The following is a 13,685-nucleotide window of genomic DNA, read 5'->3' on the forward strand; positions in this document are numbered from 1 at the left end:
GACCATAACTTGAGCTACGGTGCTCTGATTGACGATCCGTTTATGGTCACGTGAAGCTCTCAACGAGCCCTTCGTTTCTATATAAGCAAAGTGGTAAGATTCTCAAAATCCATGCTCCAGTTTACATCCCTAATAGATTTACATTTTTAGGTTTGTTTTTGAGTAGATTTTGTGATTTTGGATGTTTAGGGGTGATCTGGCATTAGAATATTGTTGGGTTTGTCCCCTAATATCATTGGGTAGGGTAAGTCTCTTTAATCTCTTATTGTTTGATATTTTGGGTTAGTCCTAGTGATGATTTTGTATATTATATGATGTTAGATTGAGGTTTGGTGTTTGTTGAAGTGAGCTTGGTGGTTTTAGAGCTTTGAGATTGAGCTTGGTGTTTTGAGTTGTGTGGGGATCGGCAAAGGTATGCTTTTGGTTTTTTTATGTAATATGTAATGTTTCTGGATACTTAAGCTAGTGGCCTTTAAGATAGGTTTGAATGATGTGGTTGTAAGATTATTTGTATGTACATGTTATGCTTGACGATGTTTTGGATAAAGGTTGAATGAGTTTGCATGTGATGATATATATGTATGTTGGTAGATGATGATTATTGATGAGTATGATGACTGATGAATCCACATTTCATAATATTTATTTGCTCTATTTGGGTGGATTTTATCAACTTTTCTTGCACTTATCCATCGAAATAGCGTAGTTTCATGATTTCTTCCTAAATTGTGCTTGAAAGTGAAAACATACTTTTTAGGCCTTTTAATTGCTAAATTTTATTCACTTTAATCCCATTTGATGCCTTGATATATTTGCTAAGTGATTTCAGGTTTCCAAGGCAAGTATGGGTTGAACAAGTGAGAAAAAGAGCATGCAAAAGAGAAGAAACCATGAGGAAATGGAGTTTAGTAGATTCAGCATCCGTGCGTGTGCACAGTGATGCGTGCGCACGCACATGTGCGAGCTTGGCGACGCGTACGCGTGACCCACACGTATGCGTGAGGAGGAATTTCACCAGGTGACGCGTACGCGTGACCCATGTCACGTGAGCTCATTAATTGCAAATCGTTGGGGGCGAATTTTGGGCCTCCAAATCCTAGTCCAACTCATTTCTGAAGCTATTTCAAGCCAAAGTGAAAAGGAATGAAGGAGGGGGGAGGGCAATTAGGATATGAGGACTTTGGTGACCTTTGAGTCATTAATGTCCATTCTTGATTGATATGGTAGAGTAGTTAGCTGATTTGGTTTTCACTAACTCTAAGCCTCCCATTAATAGAGTTGGCTAGGACTTGTGGATTGAAATCAATTATGCCTATTTGACTTATCCTCGATGTTAGGATTGACTAAGTAGGATTAACTCTTCATAATCATCATGTGTTTGTAGTTAATGACTAAGATAGGTAACCTTAGCTCCCAATCCTTGCCAAGAGGTTTCTTAGCATTTGAATTGTCCTTTCTCTTGATTAATTGTCTTGTGTTTAATTGATTTTATTTAATTTCTTGCATGTTTATTTACTTTCTTGCTGTTTACATTACTTGCTTCTCTTGCAACCAAAATCCAATTTTCCCCAGAGCCAATAAGTGAGCACTTCATTTACAACTCCTAGGGAAGACGACCCGAGAATTCAAAACTCCCGGTTTATTTTGTATTGAATTGTGACAATCCTTTGATTTAAAATTTTATGTTGGGATTCCATTGCCAGTTTGGACTATACTTGCAACAGAAAAAATTCTAATTTTGTCTAAATTTTCGAACCAGCATAAATCATCCTCATCAAGGTTTTGGTGCCGTTGCCAGGGAGTTGTAATGGTGTTATATTATTGGCTATTGTAAATATGTTAATATGTAAATAGCTTGCTTTTTGGTTGTCTTTTGTTTTTGTTAATGGTTAGGATTGGGATCCCGAGGACATTGGAAATTCAAGCATTGGTGGGAAAGTCAAGCACAAGCCACCATAGCAAGGGCTCTCCCAATTGTCTAACTTAAAGACAATAAATAAAAGTGCTAGGTGGGAGACACCCCACCATGGTAACACCTTTCTAAAACTCTCTTTGTATATAGTTTTAATTCATTGCATTTTATTTCTTGTAAATAGCTTATGTTTAGTTTATGTTCAAGCTTAGTTAGGTTAATTTTTAGTTTGGATAATGTAGTTGTGCAATGTTGGATGTTTTGGGGTTGGAACATTTTTGTTGAGCTCAAGTTTGGTGCCTTAGAGTTCTAAAATTTTTGGAAAAAACAGAGCATGTGCGTGCGCACACACCTGTACGTACGCACACCCACCCCAATTTCTGCACCTGTGTGCACGCACCCAAGTGTGCCTATGTACACCTCTTTGCACAGCCCCTGTTGGGAGTGTTCGCACACCTTGTGCGCTCGCGTCTCCCTCTTTTTGCCTCTCATGTGTACGCACGGAACTGTGTGCGTACGCACAGATGGCAAATCAGGCATAAATTTTGACGTTTTATTTTCTTAAAAAAAATTCTTTTTACCTTTTTTGTGCGTGGGCACAGGCCTGTCCGTGGGCACAAGCCTATGCGTGGGCACACTTCAATTCAAGGCCCCTGCCTGCGGTGCTCGCACACATAGTGCGTACACACAATCTTTACAATTTTGCCTTTCACGCGTATGCATCCCTCACGCGTACGCGTTGATGCCTAGGCATCTTAGGCTAGTTTCACAAGCCTTTTTCATTAGTTTTCATTTGGTTTCATGCACTTTCTTAGGCAATATGTAAGCATTTGAATGAGAAATGTATGCATGTCTTGATTCAATCAAACATTGTTAATTATGTGCATTTTTCATGAGATTTATGCAATATTTACTTGATGCAATGAATGATGCAATATCTTGTGATTATGGCAAGGCTTTGATGCATTTTATTTGGTTGATGATAGGTAAGAAGAAGCAAGAGAAGGGCAAAGAAGAAGTAGAGGAGGCAACATTGGTGGCTAAAGTTGGCTCACCAATGTTGCTATAAACGTTGCCAAGGAAGGAGCATGCAACGTTGGTGGCCTAAGTTGGCTCACCAACTTTGCTTATGAACGTGGCCAAAGAAGAAAGGAAGCAACGTTGGTGGCTAAAGTTGGCTCACCAACGTTGCTAACAAATGTTGACAAGGAAAGGGGAGCAACGATGGTAGCCAAAGTTGGCTCACCAACGTTGCCCACCAACGTTCTAAGCATGACAAGCAACGTTGGTGGCCCAAAGTTGGCTTACCAACGTTGCTCACCAACGTTCCAAAGCTTAACAAGCAACTTTGGTGGCCCAAGCTTTGCTCACCAACATTGCTGGCAACGATGCAATCAAAGAAAGTGCCAACGTTGGTGTGCCAACATTGCCACAAACATTGCAAGTTGGAGTTGGAAAAATTTAGTGTTACACGTACGCGTCAGTGTGGTAAATTAGCTAGTCTCGCGTCCGCGTGGGCGACGCACACGCATGGCCAGACAAACATTGGTGGATGAACGTTGGGTACCAACGTCAGTGGCAACGCCCAAAGTGGCTTATGCACCCAACGTTTGTGCCACCGTTAGTACACAAACGTTGGTCCCAACGCCAGCACCAACTTTTATTCCAAATGGCACCCATGCAAGTGTGAACGTTAGTGAACTAACGCCAGTATCAACGTCACAAAGAGCCACTCCTAACCTGCTTCAACTAAGGCCAAAGCCCACATCCAAAGACTTGAAGTTGATCTAGGAAGTGTATAAATATGATAGATTTTGAAGTTAAAAAAGAAGGCTGGGAAGCAGGGACCCTAATTGGGAAACCCTGAAATCATTTTCTCTGTACTTTTCTTTTACTTTCATGTACTTTTCTTTTCCTTTTTGTTTTGCTGAGCAATGATGAACTAAACCCCCAATCATTAGGGGGAGGAGCTTTATTGTAATTCACATGATTGAATAAAATTCTTTTTCTTCTCAATCCACTTGTTGTAGCTAAAGGGTAACTTCTATGTTTATTGAGATCTATTCACTCCGAAAGGGGGTTTGCATCTATTGAATTTCTTTGTGAGCCTTGAAAGGGGAATCATTGAAATTAGAATTGAAGCTCTATCTTTCACAATTCTCTTGATCAACATCATTCGGGAGAAATTGAGATTTTGAGAATTTGTGTGGCTCATGGATAAGAGATAAGCACTTAACCTCTTCTCATGACAATTGGATCAAGGAATTGGCAAATTGATAGGGATTAGAGAGATTGGGTTGCCAAGGAATTGGGACCCAATCAATTATAATCCACCATAGATCTACTTCATATGATTGAGAAAGAAGTTGAGACCCATTTATTCATGATGGATTATAATATCTCCAATCCCTAATGAATCTTTCTCTTTATTATTCTTCACTTTAATTTCATTGAATTTCCTTTAATTTCGTTGATTTAGTGCCTTCTTGATTCCCAGCACCCAAGACCCCTTTACTTTTCATGCAATTTAATTTCCATTGTCATTTATATTCTTGCCTTTACTTTCTTGAAATTTAAGATTAAGCTCATTTAAGATTCTTGCACTTTAAGCTTCTGCCCTTTTACTTTTCAGTATTTAATTTTCCAATACTTGAGTCATTTAAGTTTTTGTCCTTTACTTTCCAGCATTTACATTTCTAGTACTTTACATTTTGTTGCTCTACTTTCATTGTGGATTTACTTTCTGCTCATTTAATTTCACCAAACTCTTTCAAATATTAGCTTTTCTAGACTCATCACCCAACTAAAATTGCTCAATCCATAAATCCCTGTGGGATCAACCTCACTCTTGTGAGTTTTACTACTTGATGTGACCCGGTATACTTGCCAGTAGTTATGCGGATGTGATTTTCTATCTCAACAGGTTTTTGGCGCCGTTACCGGGGATTGATTAAGATCGACAATGATTAAGTAAGTGATAATCTCGATTAAGCATTTTCTTTATTTTCTTTAAAGCTTACTAACTGTTTGACATATTGTGTCTATTAACTCTAACACTACTCTAGCAATAGAGTGTTCTATTTTGCTTTTGGTTTATTTTGTGTTATGTATGTCAGGGGAAAGAAGAGGTGCATCCATTTCCTTTGATTCTGAACCAGAGAGAACCTTCTTGAGACTAAGGAGAGAAGGAGGAGGGAAAGGAGTGATTGGAGAAGAGGATTCAGAAGAAGAAGATCAAGAGATGGAGGACAACCTCCAAAGTCCACCTGAGGAGGTTGCCAACAACAATGGCCAGCCCCCAAGGAGAGTGTTAGCCTCCTATACCATCCCTAACCCAATATATTGTGGGAGCAGCATCCTTACTCCCAATGTCCATGCCCATAATTTTGAACTCAAACCACAACTCATTACTCTAGTTCAGAACAACTGCCAATATGGAGGAAGTGCTGTTGAATACCCAAATCAACATTTCTCTATTTTCTTGAGAATATGTCACACTGTCAAGACCAATGGGATGCATATAGACATCTACAAGCTGCTGTTATTTCCCTTCTCTCTAAGGGACAAGGCCACTCAATGGTTGAAAATATTTCCAAAAGAGAGCATCACCAATTGGGATGACTTGGTTAGCAAGTTCTTAGCCAAGTTCTACCCCCCTCAAAGAATCATCAAGCTCAAGACTGATGTGCAAACATTCAGGCAATTAGAGGGAGAGTCACTATATGAAGCTTGGGAGAGGTATAAGGCACTAATCCAAAAATACCCTCCAGACACGTTTAGTGAATGGGTGAAGCTCCAAAACTTCTATGAGGGTCTATCCATGAAGGCAAAAAAGGCTTTGGACTACTCTTCAGGAGGGTCCCTTCAGATGATGAAAACTTCACAAGAGGCACATGATCTCATAGACATGGTGGCCAACAACCAATATTTCTACTCCTCTGAAAGATAAGCAGCCCCAAAGAGAGGCGTTTATGAGCTTGAAGGTGTGGATGCCATCTCGGTACAAAACAAGCTAATGCACTAACAACTTCAACAACAGATGGAGATGATGTCAAAGAGGATGGACGAATTGTAATTAGTTGCAGTAAACACAACCAGCCAACCACCAATTGTTTGGGGACAACATGAAGAAAGCTATGAGGTGTGCAACAATGAGCAGTAACCTGAATAAGTCCACTACATGCACAATCCAAGTTCTAGCCAAAATGACTTCCATGGGGATACATACAACCCCTCATGGAAGAACCACCCCAACCTGAGATGGAGAGAAAACTAGAACTAATGGCAGAGGAACTCTAACCCCAACAATTTTCGAAACATAAGCAATCAGAACCACCATCCCACTAACAATAGCCCATACAGAAAACCCTAAAACAATAATCCCATATCCACATACTACCCACAAAACAACCCTTCAAACACCCCTAACAACCTCCATCAACCATCAATATTTCACACTCAACCACAACAACAGCAAGAATCACAAAGAATCTCCAACTTGGAGATGATGATGGAGAAACTTATGAAGAATCAAGAAATGGCCAGTAAGAATTATGAAGCTTTTATGAGGAACCTGGAAAGGCAAATTGGGCAATTGTCTAAGCAACCTGTTGAGAGACCAAGTAACACATTCCCAAGTGATACCATTCCTAACCCCAAGGAAGAATGCAAAGCTATACAATTAAAGAGTGGAAAGACATTGGGAGATGATACCAAAGTTGATTGCAAGAAGGAAGTAGAGGTTGACAAGAACGAGAAGGAGAATTCCAAGAAGGAGGAAGAACCACAAGTCTCCAAGAAGAGCAAGCAAATCTCAGAGGCACAACCACAAGAGCAGAGGAAGGAGGTGAAGCCATATGTCCCTCCACTACCTTATCCTCAGAGATTGCACAAGGAGCTCAAAGACCAATAATTCCCCAAATTCTTGGGAATTTTCAAGAAGCTAGAGATCAACCTTTCACTTGATGAGGCCTTAGAACAAATACCCCTTTATGCAAAATTCCTCAAGGAGTTCATCAACAAGAAGAAGAGTTAGAAAGAGAAAGAAACCGCGATCCTGACCCAAGAATGTAGTGCTGCGATTCATAAAGGATTGCCATCAAAACTCAAAGATCTAGGGAGTTTCTTCATACCATGTACCATTGGCAACATACCAATTGATAAAGCTTTATGTGACTTGGGCTCAAGCATCAACTTGATGCCACTTTCGATGATGAGAAAGCTATCCATAGAAGAGGTGAAGCCAACCAGAATGTCATTACAGCTAGTTGATGGATCCCTAATAAGACCCAATGGAGTGGTAGAGAACCTTTTAGCCAAGGTGGACAAGTTCATCTTTCCTGCAGATTTTGTGATCTTGGACTTAGATGAGGAAGGAAGTGATTCAATCATACTGGGTAGACCCTTTCTAGCCACAGCAAGAGCCATCGTTGATGTAGAAAAAGGAGAGATGATCTTAAGGGCACACGATGAATAAATAACTCTTAATGTCTTCAAAAAAATGCAACTCTCTGCTGAGAAGGAAAACTGCCCGAGAATTGAAGATGAGTAATTAAACTGGAAGAAGAAACCCAAGGAATCATTCATAAACTCAGCCTTGGGAGAAAAGAAGGAGATTGAAGAGAAGCAAAAGGATCACGAGAACATAGAAGCTGAAGAAGAAGTGCAAACAGAAGCCCCAGAAATGACAATTGAGAAGAAGGGTCCTGACATTAAGCTGGCTAAGAAGGGAGAGTTAAAGAAAAAGGGGAAGAAAAATAAGAAAAAAGTGCCTAAGGGGTGGAGATATAAGAAGATCCCAACAGAAGGATTCTCAACGGGAGATAAAGTGAAGCTGATTTATCAACAGTTGGAAACACCTCCACATCCTTCTGAATACTACACTATTAACAAGATCCTCTCGTTGGAGCACATAGAAATTGTCAGACAAGACACTAGAAGGAAGATGACAGTGAGAGGAGATAAGCTGAGACACTATGATCATCAGCCATCCTAACAGAGAACTAATGTCAAGCTAGTGACAATAAAAGAGTGCTCCATGGGAGGTAGCCCATGTTTAGCATTTTTTATTTTACTGTTATAGTGCTAATAATCAATGGTTTTCTAGCATGAGTTCAAGCTCTCATAAACAAATTTGACAAACTGCATTTGGCATTTCATGAAGCATAAGGTTAACTTCTAAGTTTGGTGTGCCTAGAGGCACCCTAGGATGATTTCAAACATGATGATCATATAGACATCCTAGGATATTTACTCAAGCGTTTTCTTGAAGTATGTAGCAAAACATTAAGTTTGGTGTTCTACATATGCTATGAGTATAAATGATGAGAATCAAATTTGTTTTGAGTCTTGAATTTCTTAAGAGTTAAACCATGCTCTGCATCCTTTTTGAGTTTATGTTTTGAAAGAAAAAAATAAAGTAGTCCTCATGATGATTGAATCAAAGGTGATAAGGATTTCATTGAACTTTTGCATGAATCATATGGTGGATAACAAGTTTAGTGTGTAAGGCACCTAGGATGAGGCATAAGGATCATAATATGTACATCCTAGGAACTTAATCAAATTCTTTATAACACATGGCCAAACATTAAGTTTGGTGTTCACTGATAAACCCCAATTTCGTGGTTTATCTGGTGCTTAATTCAGTGGATTTTTCCAACTTATTCCTCATTTATTCAATGAAATAGCATGGTTTTGTAAATCCTTCCTAAATTGCACTTAAGAATGAAAACATGCTTTCTAGGCCTTAAATTACTAAGTTTTAAATCCTTTCTTATTACCGTTCGATGCCGTGACATGTTTGTTAAGTGATTTCAGAGTTTATTACAGTCATCCAAAATGAAACAGTGTAAAAGTACTAAAGAAGCAGAATTCATGAGACAAAAAGAGAGCAGCAACAACAGTTTTTATGAGACAAATCCTAGGCATCAGAACCATTCCCCTCCGAAGCAGCTTCCTCTTCAACATCCGTGGCAATGTCTTCATCATTTTGAAGGTTGTCAATGAAAGTCATCAGTACAGCCACCCTATCCCTTGATTTCTTCAGAAAGTTCTCATGCTTGCTAGCCAGCTTCCTTTTCTCTTTGCTCAATTCAATCAAGTGATTCGATTGGGAGACAAACTCTTGAGCAACATCCCTGACAACATTCAGCAGAGTGGATTTCTTCCCAGTGGAGATGGAAGTGCCCTCAGTGGAAGGAGCAGTAGAATCATCTGGAATGAACTCTTCATCATCATCATCTAAAACCACTCTCTCAGATCGAGTTGGTCCTTTTTGCTGTTTCACTGAACCACCTCCCTTTAGATATGAATGTCTATTTTCATATTTCTCATTGGTCAAGTCAACACCAAAATACTCAAAAATGCAAGTTAGAAACATGCCATAAGGAAGAGCTTTGTCCTTTTCACTTCTAACAGAGTCAAACATGTATCTAACCATCAAATATGCAAATGAAATTTCAGTTTTGGTGAGAAGGGCATATAAAACAAGAGTATCAGTGTAGGAAACCCTTTGATATGAGCCGCTTTGAGGCAGAATAATATGATTGACTATTCGGTGCAGTTGAGCACGCTCATATCCTAGGGCTTTGTGAGTGGGTGTAATGCCATCTTTTAAGGAGATATGTTCACAAATACTAGCCAGGGCATCATTGTAAGAAACACCAACTCCTTCATCCCATTTAACTGACGTGTAGGCACAGGGCCCAACATCAGTATACTTCAAAGCATCACTGATGGTCTCATTGTTTAAAACGATATCTCGGCCCTTGACATACGAATGAGCAGTGCCTTCATGATAAGTTATGTTTGCAACAAGGGATAAACAGGTTTTTTGATGTCAAAAAGGTGATTCCAGTCCAGAAAAATCAAGTTATCAACAAAAGGAAAACATTTTCTTTTCAAAGATGGCAAATCAGCGAGAAAAGAGGGACATAGGGTACGATACTGGATAACCTTCTCATAAAAATCATTGTTCATGGCAGATTTGAATCTATAAGGGTTATAGTTCGAATGAGAAGTCAAAAAGTGAGCTTTGTGATCAAAAGGTCCAATGTCTGGTTCTTTAACATTCTGGAGAGGGACTCGAGTGTTACCTCGTTGAGATCGCATTGGAACCGACCTGGATTTTGGTTGTGTTGGTTCGGGTATGGGTTCCTCAGTCGCCTGACGTTTGCCTTTGGAGGAGCCAGGCTTTGCTGAACTTGGTTTTGAGGAGCCAGGCTTGGAAGGTGTGGCCTTTGGTGGTGGCGTCGGCTTGGCAGAGGCAGGAAACCTTGGAGTGTTTTTGGTCCGAGCCATGGGGTCACAGCGAGGAGGAGAGGTAGGAGGAGAAGGAGAAGGGGTAAAGGTGCGGTCTTGAGAGCGAGTGGAAGGCTTAGTGGGTAGCTTGTAAATCTTTTCACGAGGAGGCCTTTTAGGAATGGTTTTCTTCCTCATTTGGTTAGTTTCAGTCTTTTGAGGGAAGAGAAGCAGTAAAGTGAGTGGATAGAAACCGAAGAGTGTGTGGATAAGTTATGGAGGGAAGAGAGGGAGTGTTGGTAACCGAACCCAAAAAGTGGATTTCCAAAACCATGCAACTGCATCACCATTTGAAAAAACTTGAAAAGACATGACCTCATTCAAGAAAGATTTTATTTGATTTTAAAAAATAAAAGGGAAGTTAATTTTAAAATTTGAGAAAAACAACAAAATTAACCTGAAACACCTTTTTGGGCCAAAATTAAATCCTCTTGAAAACCTTTTGGGCGACAAAATATTTATTGAAAACCTTTCATGAAACACACAAGTCATTAAAAAACTAACAAACAAGATTGTAACATTCATATTTGGGCCTTGAGGTGATATGAAATGAATGAAACACATTTGGACCACTCTTGATCTGAATATTGAGGTTGGCCCAGATTGAGATTCATTTGAAACAAGCCCAGAACACGTTGACTTGATGGAAACGTTCATCACCTGCCCAGAATTGTCTCATGCCTGTTTATGAGACAAAAAGCTCCAGCAAATACATCATCATTTTTCAAACAAGGAATCATAACTCAAAATTCCTAGACAAGTCCTAAGCATGCAGAATCTATCCTCAGCTAATGGTTTTGTAAAAATATCTGCTAATTGCTCCTCTGATTTAACAAATTGAATACTAATATCCCCTTTTTGGACATGTTGTCTTATTGAGTGAAATTTCACTTCAATATGTTTAGTCCTAGAGTGCAAAACTGGATTTTTAGAAATATTAATGGCACTCATATTATCACACAGCAGGGGAATATTTTCAGCCTTTAATTTGTAATCAGCAAGCTGTGTTTTTAACTATAAAAGCTGAGAACAACAAGAAGAAGCAGCTATATACTCAGCCTCTGCAGTGGAAAGGGCCACTGTTGGTTGCTTCTTACTTGACCATACATTTAAGGACTTCCCAAGGAAGCAACATAAACCAGAAGTGCTCCTTCTATCAACTCTATCACCAGCAAAATCTGCATCACAATAACCAACTGCAGAAAAATCATCAATCTTAGGATACCAAAGACCAAAATTGGATGTGCCATGAACATATCTAATGATCCTTTTAACTGCAGAAAGATGTGACTCTTTAGGTTTGGATTGGAACCTAGAACACAATCCAACACTTTGCACAATATCGGGTCTAGAGGAAGTTAAGTACATAAGAGAACCAATCATTCCTCTATACCTAGTCTCATCAACATATTTCTCAGTTTCTCCCTTATCTAATTTTGAATTAGGGTGCATGGGAGTTCCCATGGGTTTGGCATTTTCAAGACCAAATTTCTTAACTAATTCCTTGGCATACTTTTCTTGATGAATGAAAATACCATTTTCAGTTTGTTTAATTTGCAACCCAGGGAAAAAATTAAGTTCACCCATCATACTCATGTCAAATTCACTTGTCATGAGTTTTCCAAATTCAGAACAAAGGGATTCATTTGTTGATCCAAAAATAATGTCATCAACATATATTTGGACTAGAATAAAAGAATCATTAGAGTTCTTGATGAATAGAGTTGTGTCAGTGGTGCCTCTTTGAAAACTATTTTTCAAAAGAAAAGAGCTAAGTCTCTCATACCAAGCTCTAGGAGCTTGTCTTAAACCATAGAGAGCTTTAGATAGTTTGAAAACATGATCAAAATGCTCTTTATTTTCAAAACCAGGAGGCTGCTCCACATACACTTCTCTATCTATTACTCCATCCAAAAATGCACATTTCACATCCATTTGGTATAATTTAAAACCACAAAATGCAGCATAAGCTAAGAGAAGTCTTATGGCTTCCATTCGAGCAACAGGGGCAAAGGATTCATCAAAGTCTATTCCTTCTTCTTGGTCATATCCTTGTGCCACTAGCCTTGCCTTGTTTCTTGCAATGCTACCATCTTCTCCTAACTTGTTCCGAAAAATCCACTTGATGCCGGTCACTTTCTTTCCACTAGGCCTTGGAACCAAGGTCCATACTTAGTTCTTTTCAAACTCAAGAAGCTCATCTTTCATAGCTTTAACCCAAGAAGGGTCACTGAGTGCTTCCTTGATGTTTTGAGGCTCTATTTGTGAGAGAAGGGCAATGTTTAATCCTTCATTTGCCTTTCTAGTGGAAGATCTTGTTTTCACTCAATGAGAGACGTCCCCAATGACAAATTCCTCAGGATAATTCTTCAAGAATCTCCATTCACGAGGTCTGGTGGACTTGGAGGCAAATTCATTCACCAAGGGATTCTGGGCGCTGCTGGCTGCAGAATTTCCTTCAAATTCATGAGACAAAATGGAATTGTCTCTTGAATTTTCAGCATTAGCAGTTTCTGGTTCAGCTTGTCCAGAATTTCCTTTTTCATGATTTTGAGCAGCTTCATCTTCCTTTTGAGCTTGATTTCCTGCATCACAATCTTCCAAAATACTTTGTACCAAGTTAGTATCACAAAATGTAACATGTATGGACTCCTCAATAATTCTAGCATCTTGATGATAAACCCTATATGCTTTACTAGTTGTGGAATATCCTACAAACAAACACTCATAAGCCTTTGGATCAAATTTTCCCAAATTTTATTTGTTATTTAAAACAAAACATTTGCATCCAAAGATGTGCAAGTAATCTAAGTTTGGTGGGTAGCCTTTCCAAAGTTCATAAGGGGTTTTCTTCAAAAATTTCCTTATGATTGTTCTATTTAAAATGTGGCAAGCTGTGTTAACCGCTTCAGCCCAAAGGAATTTTGGAACATTGCTCTCACAAAGCATAGCTCTTGTCATCTCTTGTATGCTTCTATTTCTTCTTTCCACAATACCATTTTGTTGTGGTGTTCTTAGACAAGAGAAGTTGTGAGATATTCCAAATTCCTCACAAAAGGATTCAAACAAATTATTTTCAAATTCAGTTCCATGATCGCTTCTTATAGAAGAGATTTTCAAATCCTTTTTATTTTGAATTTTCTTGGAAAAAGGCTCAAAGGCCGAAAAGGCTTCATTTTTGTGTGCAAGAAATAAAACCCAACCAAACCTAGTGTAGTAATCCACAATTACTAAACCATAATGTTTACCACCTAGGCTTTGAGTTTTTGTTGGACCAAATAAATCAATGTGTAGCAACTCAAGTGGTCTTTTAGTAGAGATGTCTTCCTTTGGTTTAAAAGAGCTTTTTGTTTGTTTTCCCATTTGGCAAGCATCACAAGTGATGTCTTTGTCAAACTTTATCAAAGGAAGACCTCTTACTAATTCTTTCTTTACAAGTTTGTTTATTTGAAACATACTTGCATGGCCCAAT

Source organism: Arachis ipaensis, chromosome B4 (assembly GCF_059453495.1).
Source record: "Arachis ipaensis isolate K30076 ecotype BB chromosome B4, ASM5945349v1, whole genome shotgun sequence".
NCBI classification, from domain to species: domain Eukaryota; kingdom Viridiplantae; phylum Streptophyta; class Magnoliopsida; order Fabales; family Fabaceae; genus Arachis; species Arachis ipaensis.